Below are 15,254 nucleotides of genomic sequence, written 5' to 3' on the forward strand. Positions count from 1 at the left end.
TATATCCTTGTATGTATTTAGATGCCTTTATTGGGTAAAACAACACGCTATATTGAACAACTAAAATTACAAAAGTAAAATTACAAAAGGACTGATCAAGGAAAGAATTAATGAACTGCATATTTCTCTGTGGAACATCTATTTTTTATTTTAGTTTTCTTTTAAACTAATAGTCTACATTTTATGTGTTGTAAGTTATAATAGGAAGGCAGTTAAAAAAACAAAACAAAGCACAAGGGCCCTTTACTGAGAGTTTCTGTAAGACTTACTCCCAACTTTGTTAATGGTTCTGCTGCAAACCAGATTTAATAATGGTTATCTGCTGAGGGACAGATTCTAAATTAGTGTTGTAAATCCACTGTTAGGAGGAATAAGGGGTTTGTTAAACTTTGCTGAACAGATGACAACTGGAGGAGCTCAGATGTAAATTCAGTTTTTGGTAGTATCACCGTGTTGTTTAGACCAGCTGATTTATCTTTGCAATAGCAACATGCCTTTTGCACAAGACAGTGTTTTTGTTGTTTACAGTTCCTTCAAAAGTTTAAAAGTTCAGAAATCTTTCCTAGTACATATGATTAGATTAGAGTTTTCACTTTGTTTGCTTTGGCTTTCTTACAGAAGGAAATGTTCTTAGCATTTAAAAATAAAGCTCTGCCCACTTATGGGAAATGAGAAATATTTTTTCTTACTAAATTTCAGGGTCTTATTATACAGTAGCTCTGAAATTTAGATGTTCAAGTTATGAAGACATTTCTAGTTGACTATTGAAAAGCTATTTTTCCATCTATAAATTGTTGCCACCTTATTCTTTCAATCTAAGTCTTCAGGAATTTTCTTGCCAGTGACTCATCTTGAGTATTGTGTCCCTGTTTCAACTAGAAAGCTTGTTTTAATAGAACTTGACTAATTCACACAAGGAAAGCTCCAAAAAGTCTGGTCTTTGTAAGGTTGTAAGGGCTGTTAGTTCAAGGAGGAAGGCATATTGTATGTGGGTTTCTTTTTTTTTTTTTTTTTTTTTTGCTATTTACTCAGACTACCATTGATAATTTTACGTTTGATTATTCAAAAGTTGAGATTGTAAAATAGGTACTTTACAAGTGTTATGAAGTAATTTTTTCATAAAGATGCTCGCAAGCTTCATCTAGTGTTCAAATATTTTGCTCCTGTATACTTTGCATCTTGAGGGTTTCTGTGGCAGTAGCTGAAGTTCTGGCTATCATATGCGATTACATACATATTTGTAATACAAAATTATTTCTTCTGTGGTCCATTTTCACTATGAAATCAAGCTGCAACTTTGCTTGTTTTAAAATTAGTCTAGAGTACCGACATTCATCTGCATTTCGAGACTCCAGAAGTTGCTGTCTATGAATGCCTTCATTAAAGTCATGTTATAATGAGCTTGATGGAGTGCGTATTCTTATACTTGACAGAGAGCATGTGTGTGCATGTACGTGTGTATATATATATATATGATAATGTTTATCAATATATATATATATATATATGTGTGTGTGTGTATATGTGTACCTGATTAGTTTTATTGATCCAGGTATAATCTGTTTTGTCTGAGGACCTAATTCATTAGGTATTCTTCCAGTAAGTCAAGATTTCCTTTCTTCTTCTGATCTATCTCCAATCTGGATTTTTTTAAAAAAAATCAGATTGTGTATACATCAAGAGCTGAAAGTAGTTTTGCTGGTTTCGGCAGGGCTGTGGTAGTTTATTCTGTGTAGTATCTTACCAGGCGTGTTTTGTTTATAAGGGAAAGAATAAAGTAAATTGTGATGGTGTGCATGTACATTATGTAAATACAGATGTTTTCTAACTTATTTTTACATGTTTTGTCAATAGTCAAAGGTTTTCTTTTTAGGTTTTTCAAAGGTAATTTCTTTAAGGCAAACACAACAGGGAAAAGGGCGTACAAATTAGAGTTTTCATATACTTGCACAATTCAGAGGAAGTAAAGAAATGGTGTATTAGAGTACAGCTTAAATGCATATCAGTTGAATAAAGCATGTGCTTAGAGATAGTTGAGGGTTATATGTATTATCTGCTTTAGATATTTTACAAAGGTGATGTCAAGGTGAAAGCAGACTTGCGGAATGGCTGGAAATCATTGATATTCTGACTCTGAGGCTGTAAATGGCTCTGTGGCAGATGGAGGCTTTGTCAAGGAAGAAAAATGGCAGCTCTGCAGCATCATAGACACTTCTGCTTAGCAGCTCAGCACATAGCCTGTGACCTTCAGGACTTCCTTTTGTGTTTTAATAAATTGTCCTCTAGTTTTACTCCCTAAAAGTAGATATATGGTAGTCATTGTAATTCAGTACAATTTGTAGTATTTCATTGTGAAAAAAGTATAAGCCTGCTTTATTGCTAGGTATTTAAAAGTAAGCTTTGAAGGATGCTTACAATTTCTGCATTAAAGTGCCAGTAATAGTGTTTATCTAAGTACTGTGTAATGCTGAAAGTGTAGGTGTTAGTGTGCATGCGTATGACTACGAGTAAAGCACAACACAAAACCTGTATATGCAGACTGGATATGTATATGTGTGTGTTCTGTATGTCAATGTGTATATGTTTATGAATATTCTCTGGAATATTTGAAACAGTGGACAGTGTTAAAGTGGACAGTGATAAAGTTTGGAATATAGATGCTCATACTCTGAGCATCTATATCTGTGGTTTATTGCAGCAAAATACAGAATTTTAGACTACAGAAGTAGCTTCCACTTTGGAGTTCAGAGGGAATAAATATGAATAAATTAATTTCTGGATTAATGCTTTTTCTTATTGATTGAAATTCAAGTATGTTTTAGCACGCACCTGGCATTATCTTATTCTGTGTGGTGTTGATACAGTTTCATCTCTATTCTTGTCTATACTTTTAAAATAAGTGTTCACTTTCATTAGTAGAATAACTGGTTTCTGTGTTCTCATGCTTATGAAATTTATGCCAAGTTGTGGGAGTTGTGAAGTTTTATGTTGTGTGCTTAAGGTACAGGCATGATTGCCTAGTGTCAACAGCGATGTACCAGAATCGCATATTTCATATGTACAGTAAATTTGTACATCTTGTCATTCTCATTTGAATTAAGACTGTATCACTTAACAGTTTTTTATATTCTTAGATTCTATATCCACTAGACTGATCACTAATAAAACCAGTGATGTCAGTTGCTGTAATATGTGGCTTCAAGAGCCTTTAAGATCTTGTAGAAGATGCTCAGTTGGACTGTTGATCTATACGACATGACAGTAAGTCATTAAAAGTGGAAGCTTTCCTTAGCTATCATCTGCCAGCCGTACTCTTTAGCCTACTTGACAATTGTTAGAGTTTCAGAAAGCAATCACAGAAGAAAACAACCTGTCACTTTCAAGGGTCAGGGTTGTTGCATTAAAGCTTCTTTATTTCAGAGCCTAGAGGTCATAGAGTCCTTGTGTTTAAATTAAACATGCCTCCTGTATCTCTTCAGCTTCAGTCATTGTGAGATCTAATGTGGATGGCTTTATTGCAGAAGGACAAATGCTTCATAATTGAAAGAAGCATTTTTGATAGTGTGTGATAGCCTTCGTACATCTTTTTATTAGGATGTGGTAATGCATTAATCAGAGTATGACCTCTTCATATGGCATATGACTGGATGTTTGTATCCTGTAGCCACATATCTTTAAAACTGAGGAAAATGGAAGAAAAAAATAAGCCCATGTGTTTTATGCCTTCAGCTTTCAAAGGCTCATAATGATATAGGTGCTTGTTAACTTATCAGTGGAGCACATATGAAGACAGTTTATGGAAATTTTTGTGCTTTCAGTTACTTACCTAGTTCATTATGTCCAGTATCTTGATGGTATTCCTGGGCTGTATAGAGACCATTTGATACAACTGGCTTCAGGGATGCTTAAGTCCATATTTTGACATGTAATTATTTTTCTCCTCTATTTCTTCAGTGGTCTTTTATGCCTTTTGGACTTTTTTGATGTTGGGATGGCTGTTGTAACTATAGAATAACTGAATGGCTTTATTACATCTCCCAGATAAAATGTATTTTAAAAATTGCTTCCATTTATTCCATGAGAGTTGTGAGCATTTTTATACACTAGAGTAAGTAATTATTTGCCCTTTCTTTTTCACAGCGTTAGGGTTTTGTAGTGTTAATTAAAAAAAAAAAAACAGAGAAAAACACTCATGCCCACCCAAGCAAGCACGATATAACGTGTGACCCCCCTCTCTCACCTGCTTCTGCAAAAAAAGCGCCAACCCTACCAAACAGGTCCACAACCATTTGTTCCCTATTGTTTTGTATTAGGTTTTGGTATGACTTTGGAGCTATCAACAATAATACTCACTTGATAGTACCATATGGTCACAATGTGTTATTTGTATTAATTCAGTTGAAAAAAAAATCTGTAAAATGGGAACAGTAGAAAAAATTAGTGTGGTGTATTCTAGTTTCAATAGTTTTGGGGTGATTTCAAAACATAGGTTTAATACTTTTGGAGCTAGAGGTGCAAACAGGTTGCTTTTTATCTATGAGCATATATATAAGACAGCATATAACCTACAAAACCAAAATATGATACTGGTATAATGAGAGAAAAATGTCATTTAAAATACCTTTGTAATTTTTTATGGTCACCTCTGAGTAGTAGAATAAATAATTGCATTCTGTATTCATCTCTTTTCTAGTAAAGTGTTTTATGTAGCTGTTATGTATGGTGCATACTTTAACATACTGTCACTGATCTTGCTGGATTGTTTTACTTTTTTTCATTATGGTCTTGCATGTTCAGGCAAAGAAAATACACCTGTATTCATGTAATGATGCTAAATTCTGTCCTGTTTAATCATTAGATAAATGAGGGTATTTTTCTAAAATGTGGTGTTCTGTTAAATTCTTGTATTAAGAGGCATGCAGCTTGAGCTATGAAAGTATAGTTTGTTCCAAGTGACAGCCAGTTTTTGTTAGAGGTTCCTGCAGTTTTACAGAGGAAATAAAACTCCTTTGTTTCTATAGTACCCGTTGATTTTTCTTTCAAGACTCCATTCACAATGCTCATAGAAGCTATGCAATTAGAATCTACATTTAGTAGTAAGCAGAGAAAGAAATTTTGTAAAATAAAATTTTGTGAAATAAAAAGTATTGTACATGCAGTGTTAAAATATTTTGCAGTATTGCTGTACTTGAAGCACTGAAACCAGGAGGATAGAATACTTGAAAGGTCAAAAAATGAGAGAACAAATGATGCAAAAAGAAAATGACACTGAGGTCTTGGTTTAATACAAATGTATTCCAGGTTGATGGCTGATTTCATTAGCAAATCTCATTGTTATGCAATGTCTGTTCTTCTGCAGCAAAATGAATATTGTATTCTCAGAGTGTCTGTGTGTGTATGTGTACTTTGATGATAGATAAAGAATATTTTTATTGTTGTTCCAAGCTTTAAAAACTTTTGAAATATTGTTACAGTTTCAAAATAATTTATTTTTACATTTCCAATAATGTGATAAATGAACGGTTATTTTTATGGAAAATAGCAGTTTAACTCTCCTTCTATGTGCATTTCTCTACTTATGTGATCTTTTCTCCAAAATATTGTTTGACCAAATAGCAGTTAATACTGAATTTATCCCCCCAACTACATATATGTAAAGAAAATTAAGAATATTGGTTTCTGTGATGCTTTCTAAAATGGATGATAGTAATGTATGCAGTACATGGAAATAAACCTCATCTTGGTGTCAAATCTCATAAAACTCAAATGACTTAATTTTTATAGATTATACTGAAAAATATTAACAAAACTTTATGGTAAGATATATCAACTTTATTATGAAATTACATTATTTGGTACATAGGACAGTGTGTTCCTTGGCATCCTGATATGGTTTACTTTGGGGTTTTTTAAATTTATTTTTTCCAAGTTGCTAGTTAAAACCATTTAGTAATGTTAAGACATTTTGATAACCAAAATGCTAAGAATGAAAAGGAGCATATGAGAAGGCTTTGATACAGGAAAATAAAAATTTACTGAAATTCAGGTTTTTTTCTGTTCTCTTTGAATATTTATTCCATGTATATGTATTTTGTGGGGTTGAAATCTAGTGACAAATGTTTGGAATTTTACTAAGTGAATGATAGTTTGGGATTTTTTGTAGTTCTGTGATGAGCTTTAGGTAACGAGCTTGCATGAAGAATGACTTTGGGCACTGAAGTAATGCAAAGAATAAGCTAGTTTTCTGAGTTTTTGTGTGACTTCTTATGTGCGCTGAAACAATTCTGTACTTACTAGGGTTTTGGTAGAGATACATATAATAAAAGTAGAATATGGCTCTTTCTGAGTGATGGTTCACTGGTAGCTACTGTGTTCATTTCAAATCCAAGATACTGTTTCAGCATCAAATTGACATGTGCAGTGTTTATGCATTTTATAAACAATTCAATGAGGACCAAAGGACCTTTAAAATAAAGCCAAATCATGAGCAATATGACCCGTAAATGTGACTGGGATATGTAGGAAGTAGAACAAAGGGAGGATTGTTGCCTCTCTTCTCCTTGGGAAAGGACACCTCTTTCCCTTGGCTTTGGTAAGGGATATAACCAGTGTAAGGATGCAGATTCCCTACTGTCACCTGATGGGTTTTAACAAGCTGATGGGTTGATGTAGTTGTTTTTGGTGATGAGAAGCTATTTAAAGTAAGGTAATCTGTCTCTAGTGATGTATCTTTGTTTTCAGTTTGGGGACCAAACTTAAGACCAATCCAATGAGTACTGATGGTACTCAGTGTAAGAGCGGAACTCAAGAGTGGGCTCCATACAGTAGCATATGTAATGGAAAAAATGGTACCGAGTCTTGTAAATGTTGTCAGAGTCTGAATTTACTGGATGCAAGTAGGACTTGGTTTGGTATGCCATTGCATGAAGGTCTCTGAGGAGTAAATGGTAGTTGAGACTTTTGTTTCAGGCTGAATGAGGGGAAGAAAGATGGTTGTTGGGCCTATCCTTTGTGGACACCTCTGTCCTCCTGCCAATCTTTTGTGGTTTAGTTGGAGGTCACTTCTATTAGCTTGTTAGATTTTTCTTGAATAAAAAGATTACTTAGAATCACTGTTATTCCTTAAGTAATGAATTACACCTTTTGTGTCCTCCTTATTGGTCCATGCAGTTAGTGTCAGAGTATTCCAGCTAAAATAGCTAGAAGCAAAAGGCAGACCTAATACTGACTCTGAAACTTTTATAAATAAGAATATTGATTTAATAAACTGCAGGAAGCTTATGCTCTCCAACACCATTGATGCAGGTTGTGTTCACAGATGATGCTGGATTCAGGTATTGGGCCTGTATTCATAAATGTTTGCTGTTTTGAGCAAGTATTTCTGCTATGAAATAATGTGGTTTTTGCAACAATTTTGAAGTTGGATCAAGTTATGATGCGAAATGTAGATCTCTGACTTTGTTAGCATTCACTGCAGGTTCCATAGGGATTACCTGCTCTTCTGAAGTGTGTGTAAGCAACATTCATGGTTTAACTGCTTTTATATTTCTTTATCACAGGGTAAACTGGGAAGTTCTAAATCAAAATGTGTGGAATTGAGCTACCTCAATGATTATAGGTAATTCTAGATAGACTGAAATCTAGTAGGTGAAGTTTTCAGGATTTTGTAGTTTCTTTATGACCATAGATTTGATAGCCATGAGCAGTGTTTGAAATCTCAGTGGAGGAGCCCTCAATATTTCACTTAATGTTATCATATGTATTGTTTTGTAAAGAATTTTTTTTCACTTACGTAGTTTACCTAATCATACCCATAGCTAGAGTTGTATTCAGTGCCCGTATTTATACTTAGAATTTGCTATATAGAAAGTGATACTGTTAAGAAAAGGAAATCTCACAGTAACTCCACATTTTGAGGCTATGCCATTTTGTGAGGGCAGGGGCTGATGAGTATTTGAGATACAGCTGGAGTAGTTGATTTATTATATCATATTAGATCAGTTTTATAAACCTAATTTTTTTCATGAAGCTGAGGTGTTTGACCACCAGTGTTTTGGTAGCCTGTAAAACTTCTGTCTGAGAACACTTGCTGAATCTTTGTTACTCTCTTGCTGACTAACATGGAGGCAGTGGGTTGTAGTTCAGTATATTTAGCTTCTCTGAGGGCTACAGTGATAGAAACCAGATCTGTGCTTTTAATGTTTCACTGATTGTTAATGTTTCACTGGACTAAGGTCTGATTGAGCCTTAGGTTTTTAAAATAAGTATGGACCTTCTGTTTTGCTGCTTCCAGTGGCATGTTTGTGTTTTCTCTCCTTCATTGCTATTTCAGGGTAGTTTCATAGTAAACTTTTACATACCAAAACAACTTGGGGAGCAGTTAGTAATGGAGAGAGTGTGTCTCTGTGTGTGTGTGTGTGTGTGTGTGTGTGTGTGTGTACAGATGCATAATTTACATTAAAATAGAGATATTTTCCTTGGGCTTGGCATAAACGAGAAAACAGTGCTGCCTGGCACTGATGCTTACGTAACACTGTGGGAAAATTTTTCTTTATAGTGCAGTTGGTTTTATGTTCCTCTGCTACCTTTTCCCCTCATGTAATTAAAGTACAGATAAAGCTGCATACTTCACCTGAGCTGGGTTTGGTCTGTGAGCAGCTGTGTTACTGGTGATCCAAGTGCTCCACCTGCCTTTCAGTTTGTTTACCAGGAAATCAAGATGTGTAAACTGCAGGAAGCGCTGTTTGACCCTCACCGACAGTATCTCATTACAATAATTGCTAATCTCTGAATAAGACAGCCATGTTTTGTGTGTAACACAGAGGGAGCTTGTGGTAGATTTTAGATGCTTTGTTAAATACAGCTTTGTCAATGCTTGCTTGGATTTCATTTTCAGGATAGCTTTTGACAATAAGCATCTGGCAATCTTTGGGCTCAGCAAACTCGGACATGATAGCATGTGTGCTTTCTTCCTTCTTCACTGAAAAAGAAAGCAAACAACAACAACCTCCAAGATCAAACCCTCGGCTTGTTTTGGAGTGCTGTCACTGCTCTGTAGCGACAGGATAATGGCTACTTCCTGATTAAACCCCTCTCCACAGTAAGCTGTTCATGTTCTTTATCTATTCTCCTGTAATGCCAAGTGTTCAGTGCTTTTCTTCTGTACTTCCTTCCCCCTCCTTCCCCCCCACCCCCACCTGCCCCTCCTGGCCTTCCCTGCATTAAGTTTGAAATGTTTATAGAATGAAGAATACAAAAAGAACATATAGAGTAGCAATTTTTTTTTTTTAATTCCAAGACAACTACTGCTTCTTATAATGCTTATCTGGCAGCAGTGATTAGCAAAAAACCTGATTTTCATGAGATTAAAAAACCCCAAACCGCTGAAGTCTATTTAGGTTTCAGCAAACTAGTATTAACTTTATGAAAAATTCTGATGAATAGTCACTGGACAAATGCAGTAACACAGAATGTATGTTTCACACAAATTCTGAAGTATTGGTGTTTTCATAATATTTTTATCACTTCCAGAACTGTTCTCCTGTCTAACAAAACAGCCTTTTTGTTAACGTTTCTTATATGATCGTGTAAGTGCTGTTTCTATCTTTATTAGAGTTGCTGTGTTATTTTTTCTTCAAGTAATTTCTTGGCTCTTGCTGCTGGGACCAGGTGAGTGTGAGTTATCACTCAGTACACAGGTGTGGTCTTATTTTTCTCAAGACAATCAGTCTTAACAGATTTCATGTTGTCAAACAATGGTTACAGAGTGTTTGTGATCTTACCTGGCTTGCTACATGGGCCTACAATGATTTTGCTCTTCTTAAGGTTGGTCTTGTGTTGCGCTAGTATAAATGGCATAGCATTTGCAGTCGTGCTGTACATACCACCATGAATGTTACTGACATTCTATAGTATAGATATTACCAGTTTGTGTTCTTGCTCATTTTGTGGAAGTTTAGAAAAGTGCTAAATTAAATTTTGCAGTTCTGATTTAAATTAATAATAAAATAATACTGTGTTCTTGGTATCAAAGACTTTCTTTCTCCTTTTATAAACTAGATTATGAAAAAACTTGTTGTGAATTCCTAACCAAAATAATTGTTGCTCTTCATAAGTCTACTTTTTCTATTATTGTATTTTACGTGGAAGTAAAAGGATGTACAATTTCATTTAGTGACAGAACATATCCACTATGAAACTGGAACCAAAATGAAACATGAAGAAAAAGTATGATTCAGTTAAAAGAGATGTTTTTATAATAGATGAGTAAAAAAGACATTAAATTAAACAGCTGTTATTTAAAAACTTGTGAAGTAGACAGCATATATGCGAAATCTGTTTTGTTCACTTTGTGAGAAAAAGAAGTAGGTAAAGAACAGTGTTCCTCCAGCTCGAGGTAGATAGGATTTTGGACGTGCTTGACCTATTAGTTCATATGAGTTGTTAGCTTTAGAGAAAAGGGTGTGGACAACGGAGTGGCTTGAGCATGTAGATACAGGTCTGTTTTAAGGAGAACAAGGCAGTAAAAATGCCATGGGGAAGAAAGGAAGAGGGATTCATCGTATATTGCTTTTTCAAAGGGTTCTCTTCTTGTGGGGTGGTAAAGACCTGGTATTTGGAAGCCATTGATTTGAACTGTTTTTTCCCCAAAATACTTGTGCTGTATTCTGAGGATTGCTGAGGAATGAGTGCTGTTCTCTCTGAAACTATGACCTTTTCATCTTGAGAACACTGACTGAAAAATAAAGGATTCACAGGATAGCCATAGGTTTTGTACAAACGCTGCCTCCCTTACAAGCCCTTTAATACTGGTATTTAATTTGGAAGCCCAGTGACCTAGAGTACAATTCTATCCTGATGTCCCTTACAAAACAAGATTCTATTGATTTTTTTTAACAAAATACTGAATTGCTGCTGTTAATAGATAAAATTTATATAATATGATATTTCAGATAATTTCAGTAGTGCTTAATATTGACTATGTCTATGAAATGTCCTAGTCTGGGGACCAGCAAAGCATATATATTGTCTTCCAGCAGACTTCTTCCTTGCTGTCCAGCCATCTTCTTGGACCCCTGCTCTGTTCTTTTCAATGTCCTACAGTCTGGGTGTTTTAAAAAAGTTTCCCTTGCTATTTGTAATCTTTTTGCATATTCTACCTCTGAAGAGACTCTTAAAGCTTGGTGCCTCACAGCTGACCTTGTTGGCTCAAGCTTCATTTACAGAACTTACTCCTGCAGAGCAGGTAGAACAGCCCTGATGGGAGCTGCAGGAGCTTCATTGCCTGGGCTGCCTGGGCGAAGGGAAGTGTGGGAGGCAGCAGTGGCCAAAGGATATAGCTGTTTTTGCTGTGCAGGGAAGGGCAGATGTTAACCCTGGGCCCAGCCATAGGTCCCCATGGAACTCTTGAATTGAGTGCTGGGTAGAAGGAGTTGGGACTGCGTAGGCTTCTTGCTCCCACACCCCATAAAAGAGCCCCAGCTTTATCTGTCAGATATGACCATCACTGACTGCTTGCCTTTGCAGAGTGCCTTCAAATTTTTAAAGAATGGCTTATTTGCAATGGGTATCACTGTTAATCTTTAAAGGGTTTTCAAGCTTTGCAAGAAAACAACACATGGTGTACAGCAGAAGTGGACTCGTGTACTTTAACCAGTGTTCTTTAATCATGTAGGAAAATGTAATGTTAAGCATGTGGCTCTGTTAGAGCTTAGTATCTAGATACAGTACTTTTGTTTTGAAGATGGAAGTATAGATGGCTTATTATCTTCTTTCTTTCCAGTTTATGGAAATAAAAATGCGATCTGGCAGGTTTTTTTGTGTCTAGGCACTTATTTCAGGTTTGTAAATAACATCAAGATGTCAGATTTGCATCTGCTTGGTTTGTAAAAATAATGTTGTGGATGGAGTCTGCCAGAATAGTCTTCTGACACCATAATACCTGCTGTGGGTTCTGTTAAGGCTTAATTTTATGTCTTAAGACCCCATTATTTCTCCTTCTGTTTAACTAAACTTGAGTGGACTCTGTTGTTGTTTTCTGGGGGTTTTGTTTTGCTTAAACATCTCAGGTTTTAAAAAAATAATATCTTTCCAACTAGAAAAGAAGAAACAATGAGCAAATAACCTAAGAAAGATATTTTGGAAAAGGCAATGGATGCCAGTGATGAAGCTGACTCAAAACAGTGGCTGTTATGGCACGTAACTCTTCCTTCAAGAACTGGTTCTGGGATTCCAAAGAACCATGAGAGTGTGACTGCCTGAAAATGTGGAAACCATTTATCTGCGTCTCAGCCTATTAGTGGGAACTTTTACATTCCTGCTAGATGACACTGCAGGATGCTTTTAGGAGTTCAAAACTGAGGAATTAGCATTCCTCAGTGATAAGTTTTTCAGTCAAGGTGCCAGAACTCAGTCATTGATGTGAGAGGCTGATAGACTTCTTCGCTCTCCCATGGGCTAAAACTAGTTTTTGCTGGCTTTGGAGAACCTAATTTAGGTGTTTGGGATTTTCTCTTTTGCTTAAACATAAAATGATATTAGTGTTAGAATAATGAGACTGAAGAGTGATGCTATTCTAAAACAAAATCAGGAGCCATTGCAAAGCCTGAGGCTGGTACAGGAACACATTAAAAAGATTTGTTTCTAGTGAATGCTTTTCTGTAACTCTGACTTGCTACCCATAATTCATTTCTCATCAGAGTATGCTGGTGGTCATAGTTTTTAGCAATATTTGAAGGACTAGAATAATAACTTAAATTGTCAGGATGAAAAACTCCCAACAAACAAAAAAAACCCCAAAAAATCTCTAAACCATGGTCCATTTGCCTACCATCCTTGCCCCTGCTTACTTGTTAGAGTTTTTGTGGTGTGTAAGTTCAGGACTTCAGGGTAAAACAACCCTTTTTTTAGCATCTTGTTTTTTACTGGGCAGTGCCTATGGACTTGTTCTGAACTCGTTATTTTGACACACATGGCTTTCATACACCCAAACAGATATTAGATTTGTAGTTATTTCTTCACCAGATTAATTTTCCTTTAGATCTTGTTTTTAAAGATTAACTAAAGTTTTCTCTATGCAGTAATTTCTTTGTTATTTTTCCTAGCATAAAGCAAAATAATACCAAGTAGGAAAAACACATTGTTTGTGGTGATTCCTTTGGAGAGTTCTTGTACATATATATATTAGAGCAGATACTTTAGGCTTCACAAAGTTAGCTGTTGGTTTAATGCCTTGGTTTAATGCTTTCTGTTGTTATTTGGCAAATTTAGGCAAGATTCAAATATAGAAGTACTAAAAAGCGTGTTTGGCACAAGTACTGTTGAATTTTAATGATGCCTAGACAAGCCTGTGGCAGCTTTTGCTGTCAGAGGTTCAGCAGGGCACTCCCCCTTGGTAGGTGTTTTCTCCAGCTCTGGTAGTGCCTGTAACTGGAGCTAAGCCTCAATCTTGAGCTTGAGATCAAGTCTGGCTTTTGAAATATGGGAAGAGGTGTACTATACAATGGCTAAACAGGAGCTAAGTTTCTGAGTGGCAGAATACCACATGAAAAGCAGAAAATTTGCCGCTGACAGATTGAAATTCAGGTTTCGAAAAAGCACAGGAAAAAAAGGCATTGACTTCAGCTATCCCAGTTGTTTTACTGGTTTTTGAACTACTGTTGCATAGGATTTATATTGTTAGGGTTTCTGTTCTTAGGGTGATTCAGAACCACCCTAAGTAAGAATTTTCGCTATGTATTTAAAAAAATGTTGTATTGATTATCAGTATGCAAGGATTGAATAATACTTCATAATTTTAAAGTTATAGAGGTAGTTGTTCATAGTTTGCTCAGTGCCCTCACAAATTGAAGTAATATTGCTTCAATTTGTGCCCTCACAAATTGAAGTCTTGCTTCTTTAGAAGATGTAGTAGTACTAGAATCTGGTGCAAATGAACCCCAAGTTTTTGAAGTCACATAACCAGAATATTAAAAAAAAAAAAAAAAGATATCCGGGGAGTGGAAGAGTGGGCTTTTACATTGAAACTGGAAACATGTCTTTAAGCTGAACTGTTAGGTATGAAAATAAAAATATTCATCCAAAGACAGTATAAAATATTGCAGTGATCCATTTGTTTCTTGTTTTGGGGTTTTTTTTTTAGGAACAGAAGGATTTTTTAAACCTCAGTTCTGAAAGGATAAATCCTTTGTTTTGGTTTGATGACAAAATCTGGTGATTTTGGTGAATCTGGTCTCTCTTTGGAGCGTTTACCAAACTGATGCCAGAGAATCTTTGCGTTTGAGTGTTCTTCAGATGCTATTATTTTAGACTCTGCAGCTATGACAAGAGTCCAGACTTTGCATCAATTTTATGTGGTACCACATTTATTTGCTGTTTGGAATCTGCTTAGAAGCATTGGAATACTACAGATGTGTAGAGCAGTCATCACCACTCCATGAGCAGAGTGTCCATAAGCCTTAATGTCTGCACAGAGTGGCACTGTACAATTGCCACCCTGATATCTGCATCCTGACTGCTCCTCTTCTTGAGCTGGATGAATTGCTCAGCTTTTCTGTTGGTAAAAGTAACTTACGGGATGGTTCCTTACTTGTCATCTGAAATTTGCTGTGCTGTAAGAGGTGGCTTAGTGGTGAGCATTCCTGACTGAAAGTGTGTTCATCTGTGTAAGAAGCTCATATCGCGCATCTACTTCTGTGTTTTGAGGGTGATGGTGTCAATGTCTCCTTTCCAAACCCAGCATAGAAGTGAAAATAAGTGAAGGGATGTGTGTTCGTTATAAAAGAAGTAACTGCTAAACATGGACTTATGAAGTTGATAACCTCATACAGAATGACAGATAAAGCAGATAGATTTTTTTTTTTAGGAGGGTAGATTTAGTTTAGGTGTTAGGAAGAAATTGAGGGTGGTAAGGCACTGGTACAGATTGGCCAGAGCAATTGTGATCTCCCCATCCCTGGCACTGTTAAATGCCAGGTTGGATGGGTCTCTGCGCAGCCTCATCCAGTGGAAGGTGTCCCTGCCTGTGGTGGTGTGTTTCTGTGTAACAAAATGAGCTTTTAAAGTCCCTTCCAACACAAACCATTCCATGATTCTGTTTATATATTTGTTTAAACCAGACTCTTAGTTTGCTACTCTGGGTTTGAAACATTTGAGGAGGCTTGGGTCACTTCAACATTAAGTACCTCTCTGTGGTGCTGTGTTGCCCCATGGATATTTAGTATGGCCATACACTTTTTGTGGTACAGATTGGATAG

The 15,254-nt window shown here is 36.0% G+C and overlaps 1 protein-coding gene across 17 annotated transcripts in view; it reads left to right on the top strand.

The window, feature by feature from the left end:
- The window catches only part of BAZ2B (bromodomain adjacent to zinc finger domain 2B), a 113,106-nt gene that overhangs the window by 29,697 nt on the left and 68,155 nt on the right, over positions 1-15,254 (top strand). For 8 of the 17 annotated variants that reach the window (XM_018911199.3, XM_050976941.1, XM_050976943.1 and 5 more), the window contains exon 1: positions 8,790-9,100. The exons of 1 other annotated variant lie outside the window; for it this stretch is intronic. The gene's annotated coding sequence lies outside the window, so the exon portion shown is untranslated. Of the gene's footprint in view, positions 1-8,789; positions 9,101-15,254 lie in introns of those variants that run through there. 8 more of the 17 variants (XM_050976951.1, XM_050976942.1, XM_050976946.1 and 5 more) reach the window with 1 other exon arrangement.

Source organism: Serinus canaria, chromosome 7, assembly GCF_022539315.1.
Source record: "Serinus canaria isolate serCan28SL12 chromosome 7, serCan2020, whole genome shotgun sequence".
Taxonomy (NCBI): Eukaryota; Metazoa; Chordata; class Aves; order Passeriformes; family Fringillidae; genus Serinus; species Serinus canaria.